This window comes from Lolium rigidum, chromosome 1, assembly GCF_022539505.1.
Source record: "Lolium rigidum isolate FL_2022 chromosome 1, APGP_CSIRO_Lrig_0.1, whole genome shotgun sequence".
Classification (NCBI taxonomy): Eukaryota; Viridiplantae; Streptophyta; class Magnoliopsida; order Poales; family Poaceae; genus Lolium; species Lolium rigidum.
In genome coordinates, this window is record NC_061508.1 from 58,089,922 (window position 1) to 58,099,390 (window position 9,469).

Below are 9,469 nucleotides of genomic sequence, written 5' to 3' on the forward strand. Positions count from 1 at the left end.
GTTGCAGAATAATATTTTGAGCACCGACTTGTACTTTCCTGGACACAATGTTGTACTTCCCGGATAACAGGGTTCAACTTTCTGTCGAACTTACCTGAACTTCCCGTTTTCTTCAGATGTACTGATTATACCACAAGTTTCTCAACCATTTGTCGGAACTATGCAAATGATCTACCGTTGGATAGATAATGAAAAACCGCAACTTTTTCATGTTCACACTTTTCACAGATTTTGCACGGTTTAAATTTAATTTTGAAAATACGAAAACGCTTCTATATGGCCAGAAAACGAACTTTTAGTTCGATTTTCGAACCGCTTATCCAAACTGTGCAAATGATATACGGTTGGAAAGATAATGAAATTGCGCAACTTTTTCATGTTTTAAGTTTTTTCAAAATCCTCACAGTTTTTGAACAATTTTGAAAATACCGAAATTCGGACGTACTCAAAAACGAGCGGACAGTAATTTGGATGAATTTTTTCAACCGTTTGACGGAATGATGCAAATGATATGGCGTTGGAAAGCTATGGACTAGGCGCAACTTTCTTATTCCAATTATATTCTCTAATTCCTTACAGTTTAAGAGAATAACTCGAATTACTGTCCGCCGGTTTATGTGACGGGCACCAAATGATTTCCCCGCGATTTCCATTCGGAATATTTAAACAATGGAAATGATATACGGTTGGAAAGCTGACAAAATGGCGCATATTTTTTGTATTTACCATTTTTGCCAAATCCAAACGGTTTAAAACTAATTTTAGAAGTTTTGAAATCATGTTTCCGGTATATTTTGTGGGATAATGGTTTGAATTTGATGACTTAGATCCATTTATTTGTTGTAAATGTTGTAGGTAATGAAATTAGACATATACTCTACCATATAAAGCTTTTGGTGACAATGATTGAAGTGATTGATGATCAAATCGACGAGATTTGCACAATAGATTTCCGCCCGTAAAAACGGAGCGCCGAACTTCCCTCGACATGAACTTGTACTTATCGGGCAATACGATTGTACTTCTCGGTGCGGTTTCATGAAAGTGTTCGATAAAACAGCTATAATTCCTGTATTTTCTTTGGACACCTTGTAGTTACTTGTAATTACCGCTTTGTACTTCATGTAGTCTATGCTTGTACTTCTCGAAATCACTTGCTTGTACTTCCCCGCGGATGATGTAATCAGTTTGTTTTTTCGACATTTGGATTTTGCTAGTTTTCTTATACTTCCTATACTAAGTGTGTGTACTGCTTATGTCGAATGGTTGTACTTCTTGTATTCAAGTATTTGAGCTTCCTCACGGGGTTGTGGTATTATTTTGTTTTTTCTATATTTAGATTTTGTCGGTTTTCTTGTACTTTCTATATTAAGTGGGTGTACTGCTTATGTCGAATGGTTGTACTTCTCATAAGCAAGTATTTGAACTTACTTGTGGGTGGTGGTATTATTTTGTTTTTTCTACATTTAGATTTTGTTGTATTTCTCGTACTTCTCGTATTAAGAGGGTGTACTTGCTTATGTAGGAAAGTTGTACTTATCGTACTCAAGTATTTGAACTTCCTCGCGGGTGGTGGTATTATTTTGTTTTTTCTACATGTGGATTTTGTCGGTTTTCTTGTACTTCCAACATTAAGTGGGTGTACTACCTATGTCGAATGGTTGTACTTCTTGGCGTTGTTTCACGAAAGTGTTCAGTAAAACAACTATAAGTTTCTCGTATAGTGTCCGTTTGAGGTTCACGGCCCCATAAAATTCTTAGCACAACCACGCGCATCTGAACTTCCAGCGACATACCCTTGTACTTCTTGGCCTTCGTGGTTGTACTTCCCAGAAATGTTTTGATATTAGTGTGTTTTACTAAAACTAAACATATGTGTTTTGGAATGATAATTTAGATTGTCCCTATGCTCTATTTAAGAGATTCTGCTACCGAATCTTAATGTTTGGACTTCCCAACGTTTCTATGTGAAATTATTTGGGGGATCTTCTTTGGATACTTTGTGCTTTCGTATTGCATGTACTTCCTATAGTCTCCCATTGAACTTCTCCAAGCACCGCTTGTACTTCCACGCAGATAGTGGTTGTACTGCTCGTGTCGAATGGTTGTACTTATTGTGATCGTTGCTTGTACTTCCTCGCGGATGATGGGAATATTTTGTTTTTCTACATTTTTTTTACTCGTTTTCTTGTACTTCCTATATTAAGTTGTTGTACTGCTCATGTCGAATGGTTGTACTTCTCGTCATCAAATATATGAACTTCCTCGCGGATGATGGGATTATTTTGTTTTTTCTACATTTGGATTTTGTCGATTTTCTTGTACTTTCTATAGTAAGTGGTTGTTCTGCTAATGTCGAATGGTTGTACTTCTCGTAGTCTAGTATTTGAACTACCTCGTGGATTACGAGATTTTTTTTGTACATTTGGATTTTATCGGGTTATTTGTGCTTCCTATAATAAGTGGTTGTACTGCTCGTGTCGAATAGTTTTTTTAACCCATGTAATTCCCATCAGTACTATATGTACTTACCGGGAGTGAACACTTGTACTTTCCATCGTCCTTGTATGTACTTACCATCGGATAGTTTTTTTGAAGATGATTTTATTATTATTCCGTATGGATGAATTTTATAATTTTGGTGTACAATTTTATTATTTTTTCTTACACTTCATATGTGTTTTTTTACTTCCTAGGTTTAATTATTTGTACTTCTCGATGGCCTTACTAATTTTTCCTTGTACTTCTCGACGGCCTTACTAATTTTTCCTTGTACTTTTTGACAAACATTTATAATTTCTGTTGGATAGATTTGGTACAAACATTTATTTTCATGGACTAACGAGTGGGATGTGTACTTTTCTTGAAAATGAAGTTTGTGTATTTCTTTGTATTTAGTTTTTGCGCTTTGCACTAGACAATTATTTAATTATTTATCTTTTTTTGTTCAGCGCGATGTCAGCATTGCTACGTTCTTAACTAGCGAGTAACTCGTGTGCGCCCCATGGCTCCCTCTCTCCCCCCTCCGGAGTACCATCGAACCGTGTACTTCACAAAAATATCAAATATACTTCCCATTAGGAATTACACAACGAGGCCACACTCCGTCCATTGAGGAATAAACACAAACATCGTGGGGGCGTCACACTTCTTAGCTAGCTGGTTTACTCTGATTTTTTTCATCCTAAAATCAAGTACACTTCTTTTCTATAGTACACTATAATATTTGGCACTATAATAGCTGGTTTACTATAATAGTGCACTATAATATTTGGCACTATAATATTTGTGCTTCTGCTTTATAACCAAGTACACTTCTTTTCTGAACTTTCTTGTACTATTGAATGAAGCAAAATAGTGTAGGAGGAAGAGGGCGCTCCAGGGAGGATGAGGGACGGTAGTGCCGGTCCTATTTCCCCGTCGGCAGTCGACGTCGCCGTCTCTATCCAATGGGGATGGACGACCGACATCGTTGGTCGTCGATGAGAGGAGACATGGCAGCAGCCGTGGAAGAACAAGGTTTGCACGGCCGAGGCGGTGGGAGGGGGAAGACGAGGTCAAGTGCCAGAGGAAGGGCTGCCCTGCCGGCGTGCAGGAGCTGGAGGGAGTATCGGGCGCCCCGGGATGCCGGCGCGATTTTTATGAAATGTTGAACAACCTACCTGCAAGGTTGAGCTGCTTGTCCGTTAATGTTGAACTGCCTTCCTGTGAAGGTTGAACTGCATATTCTATCAATCTATCACGGATAACGAAGGAAAAATCTATCAAGGTACCGCTGCCTAAAATCATCCTAAAATATGGACCAACAGAGCATGGGTTGACGACAAGGTAAAGCATCCGTTTGCGGGAGCCTTGACCGATATTTCAATCATCTTATATTTTTCAACATGTAAATGTCCGACCACATTGTTGTAATGCCTTATTCACTCGGTTCTACTTCTCCACGATTTAAGCTAGGTTCAGTTTTATGTGGGGAAGTCACACAGAAAAACAAATGAAGTGACCAAGGACACTGTCTTTTAAAAAGGGAGTGCATTCTTTGTACTTTGCACACAAAATTCAAGCATACTTCAAATTAGTTCGAAACAAATTAATCAAACTCTAGACCATTTTATAAATATTTTTCAATTCATGGAGGAATGCATACTCACTGAACCGAGATTAGGACCCAATCATCATATCTAAAGTAGCTAAATATTTGTCCCGCGGGAGTGACTACTTCTTTGTTATGCATGGGCAAAGCGATTTTGCTTTATTGCACATTTCCATCGCATAGAGAGCCGTTTTAGGTTCAGTGCCACAAACTGAACAAGTAGGAATAAAAAATAATTTTTATTTGTGCTGTTTGATGGAATGTGAACTTTCTGAAAACTACTGCCTGTACTGCACTAAGGCCAGATACGTACTTGCTTAGTAGCGAGGGAAAGAAGAAATGCTGGAGCATCGGCGCATACTCGGCAAATAGAAAAAAATCTCCTTCGAGGCATAAACTCAAACAGCTACACATCGCAAATACCTCTATGTTTTAACCAGATTTAGAACTTACAGAGAAAGACTTGAAACGGGCACTAATATGAAAAGAAAAACAATCAAAGTATAGAACAAACGTCTGCTCCAGCTGCAGGCGTAGCGTAATGGCTCGATTCCTTTTTTCATGCATCAAATTGTTTTCTGCTTCACCTCGTGAACCACTGAAGTGCTGAACTGCTACTGTATGGACAAGCCGACAACAAAGAGAGATGCAAGGGAGGTCAGGTGCTCGCACATCCTTCTGAGAGCACTCACGCATGCGCGCAGGTGATGCAGCTTCAGAGCGGGGGTAGCGTCTGCGCGCTGGAGTAGGTGAGGCCGCCATGGCGGCTAGCGGCCGCGTGCGGGCTAAAAAGGTAGCCGCACAGTAGGGCTCTGGGCGGCAGCTTTTGGGGCTCTCCGGGAGGCGGCGCCGGGGTTATTCGGTGGCGACGCGGGGAGAGCTCAGGCCACGGCGCCGAGGGGCTTCAGGCAGCAGCGCAGGTGAGCTTCGTCCGGCGGCGCAGGGTGCTCGAGCGGCGGCGATTGGGGGCTTCACGGGAGTGGATGCTGCAAGGCCGGCGGCGCTAATCCAGGCCTGCGGCAGCCGGAGCAAGGCCGGTAGTGGGGGCCTGGCTGGCGGCGGGGAGCATGGAGGAGGTCTTTTTGTGAGATGCAAGGAGGAGGTTGTGGTCGTGGGTGGTTGGATTGGGGACGATAGGGTGGGCGCAGGTCCGGTTTTTCCGCGGCCTTTTCTGGGTCGCGCCCCTTATAGATTCGGCTGGTGCTCAGAATATTATTCTGAGCACCGGTTGCAAAATAGTGCAACCCTATATATATATATATATATATATATATATATATATATATATATATATATGTTTTTGTATGAGGTAATGACAAACAAATTGTTGTAAAGTGTTATACCGATATTAGTTTGATCACATATAAAAATAAATTTCAATCTCAAATTAGGCTAAGTGTTGTTTAAAAGGTAGCACAATGAGATAGAAGTTGTCTATGCTAGATTTAGATGAGTTCTATATGTTGTGACGGATTCTACAAACGAAGGCAGATTATGACATTGTTTTGACAATGACTGAGGATGTTAAGTCAAGAAGTTCTTTGAGAACTTGGTGTAGTTCCGAAAGAGTCAGAACTTTGAAGCTATATTGTGTGTGACAATATTAGTGACATATTTCAGACCGCGGGATTAAGGTTCCACCAGAAGACCAAACATATTTAATGCCGACTCATTTGGAAATGAGTGATGCGTTGAGACGCAAATGAATTGCAAAATACATACATTTCTGAGCATGTCAGATCCGCTGACTAAAACTTCTCCCGTGAGCAAAACATGATAAAGCACCGGAAGGCCAAGGTGTTATATCTTTACATATGTAAACTAGATTATTGACTCTAGTGCAAGTGGGAGACTGTTGGAGATATGCCCAAGAGGCAATAATAAAATGGTTATTATAAAATATCTTTATGTTTATGATAATGTTTACATACCATGCTATAATTGTATTAACCGAAACATTGATACATGTGTGTTATGTGAACAACAAGGAGTCCCTAGTAAGCCTCTTGTATAACTAGCTTGTTGATTAATAGATGATCATGGTTTCGTGATCATGAACATTGGATGTCATTAATAACAAGGTTATGTCATTATATGAATGATGTAAGACACACCCAATTAAGCGTAGCATAAGATCACGTCATTAAGTTATTTGCTATAAACTTTTCAATACATAGTTACCTAGTCCTTTCGACCATGAGATCATGTAAATCACTTATACCGGAAAGGTACTTTGATTACATCAAACGCCACTGCGTAAATGGGTGGTTATAAAGGTGGGATTAAGTATCCGGAAAGTATGAGTTGAGGCATATGGATCAACGAGTGGGATTTGTCCATCCCGATGACGGATAGATATACTATGGGCCCTCTCGGTGGAATGTCGTCTAATAGCTTGCAAGCATATGAATGGTTCATAAGAGACCACATACCACGGTACGAGTAAAGAGTACTTGTCATGAGACGAGGTTGAACGAGGTATAGAGATATCGATGATCAAACCTCGGACAAGTAAAATATCGCGTGACAAAGGGAATCGGTATCGTATGTAAATGGTTCAGTCGATCACTAAAGTCATCGTTGAATATGTGGGAGCCATTATGGATCTCCAGATCCCGCTATTGGTTATTGGTCGGAGAGAAGTCTCAACCATGTCTACATAGTTCGCAAACCGTATGGTGACACACTTAAGGTTTGATGTCGTTTAAGTAGATATGGATATATGGAATGGAGTTCGAAGTTTTGTTCGGAGTCTCGGATAGGATCCAGGACATCACGAGGAGTTCCGGAATGGTCCGGAGAATAAGATTCATATATAGGAAGTCATATTCCAAGTTTGGAAATGATCCGGTGCATTTATGGCAGGTTCTAGAAGGTTTTAGAAAAGTCCGGAAGAAAGGCACTATGGAAGGTGGAGTCCCAGAGGGACTCCACAAGCTTGGCCGGCCAAACCCTAAGGGAGGATTCCCAGGTGGGCTCCACCGAGGTGGCCGGCCACCCCACCTAAGGAAAGGTGGGAGTCCCACCTTGGGTAGGACTCCCCCTTGAGTAGGTTTCCCACCTTTGGGAAGTTTTGGTGTTGGGGTCTTATTCGAAGACTTGGACTACAACTCTTGGGGCTTCCACCTATATAATGAGGGACAAGGGGAGGGTGGCCGGCCACTCTTGCCTCCCACCATGGCCACACCCCTTCAAGGCTGCCCTAGCCGGCGCCCCCTCTCCCGAACCCTAGCGGTTCCCTCTTACCTCTCTCTCTCCCACATAGCTTAGGCGAAGCTCTGTCGGAGATCTCCACCACCACCGCCACCACGCCGTCGTGCTGCCGGGATTCCGAGGAGGATCTACTACTTCCGCTGCCCGCTGGAACGGGGAGAAGGATGTCGTCATCAACACCGAACGTGTGACCGAGTACGGAGGTGCTGCCCGATTGTGGCACCGTCAAGATCTTCTACGCGCTTTTGAAAGCGGCAAGTGATCGTCTACCGCAGCAACGAGAGCCTCCTCTTGTAGGCTTTGGAAATCTTCAAGGGTTAGTCTCGTTCATCCTCTCGTTGCTCCCATCTTCTAGATTGCATCTTGGCTTGGATTGCGTTCCCGCGGTAGGAAATTTTTTGTTTTCTATGCTACGAATCCCTACAGCAACCTCGTATGCGGACTAAAACCCTTTCTCACCACCTCGCAACATCATATGCGGACTAAAATATGTGTATACACTTATAGAAACCATTAGTCCACACAATAGCTCCGGTGTCATTGTTAACCAAAATTACAATTTGACCCTCGGTATTGTATAAAAAACAATTGATCAATAAACCTACATACAAAATATTGATCTTTGACTTGCATCATACTTTGTGTTGATTGAGTTACATCCTACATCGTACATTGATATGGGTTTCACTTGGCATATTTCAAACCAAAAGTAGGCATTCTTTCCCTATTAAAATTTCTTGTGGCACATCTCATGAACTATCATCTGGAATTGTTCAGACTCATTATATTCAAACATCGGTTGGTGTGGTTAATCATAAACCATGGCCCCCTACCAAGCATTGCCTCAAAAACCGAACAAGCAACTAGAGAGAAAATAAAGTAGACCATGGCCTCCTACTAAGCATTTCCTCAAAAACCGAAAAAGCAACTGGAGAGGAAATGAAGTAAACGATGGCATATTCTTGTTATATTTTAACTACATACGAAAGTTTTTATTTTAGCTATCGTTCTTTGTATAAAGAAAAATCTTTTAGTGGTATTGTTGTTCTATACAGCACCAACTACTTCGTCGATTCAATGATGGATGTGTGCATCAGTCATCGTAGAGTCGGCATCTTCCCCTTGTGAACAATAACTCTCTCGGGTAGGTACCATACCCACGTCTAAAACCATAAATGCATAAATGATAAATTCGAGGCTAGCATTATAGTCGACATATTTTCCATAGCCGATACCGACTAGGTGCACGTAATCCGCATACTATTAATTGAGCATAAGAGGTGTTACTCCCTTCATTTATATTTAATTCATGTTCTAAGATTTTTCAAACTCAAACAAAGCTTTAGATAGTTTACTTTGATTAAACTAGAACACAAACTACTAATTGTGAACGGATGGAATAGTGTATTGTTAAGCTGTATCAGAGTATAATTCAAGAAGTAAACTTTTTTCAAGGTCGACAAAGCTTTAGATTACACAAAATAAAAAATAGTGGCATTGATGTATTAGGTGAATAATTTAGTGGTTGAGAAAATTTTAAGTACACGATAACTCCTAATTGGATAGTCTTATTTATACATTTAAAGCATAATATGATGAAAAAGATTGTTAGATATGATTGAAGTTCTCACAAAAAAGAAGCAAAACACAAGTCTGTTAATTTGGCCCAGCCTTTTTTTTTCTATGACTAATATTCTAACATGATATCTTTGCAATTGCATATGAACATCCCATAGCAGTTACACCATCATAAATGTACCTAAATGTATCGCAAGCATTATATATAGACCATTGTACGTACATGTACCTGAATGGATCATGTTCCAAAGGAAGCATGATTGGTTACGCCACTGCGGTTATGTTTGAGAAGAATAACAAAAGAAAAGCAAGGAGAATTGGGGAAGCCTTTGAGTACATTTAAAATAGATTAGAAATTCCGGATATGAATATGATTCTTTAGGCACAGTGATTCGTTGAGGCTTATCTTCTTCGAAACTAGAAATTTATTTTATTCAAAAGAAATAGTGGCATAACCTTTAGATAGACAATTGACATTTACTTATTATACTTCCAGTTTCTCACGAAGAATGGCAGACTAACTACACCATTTCCATCTATGTAGACAATGAAGGCCACACAAAAACATTGTGTGGTGCCAAGAAC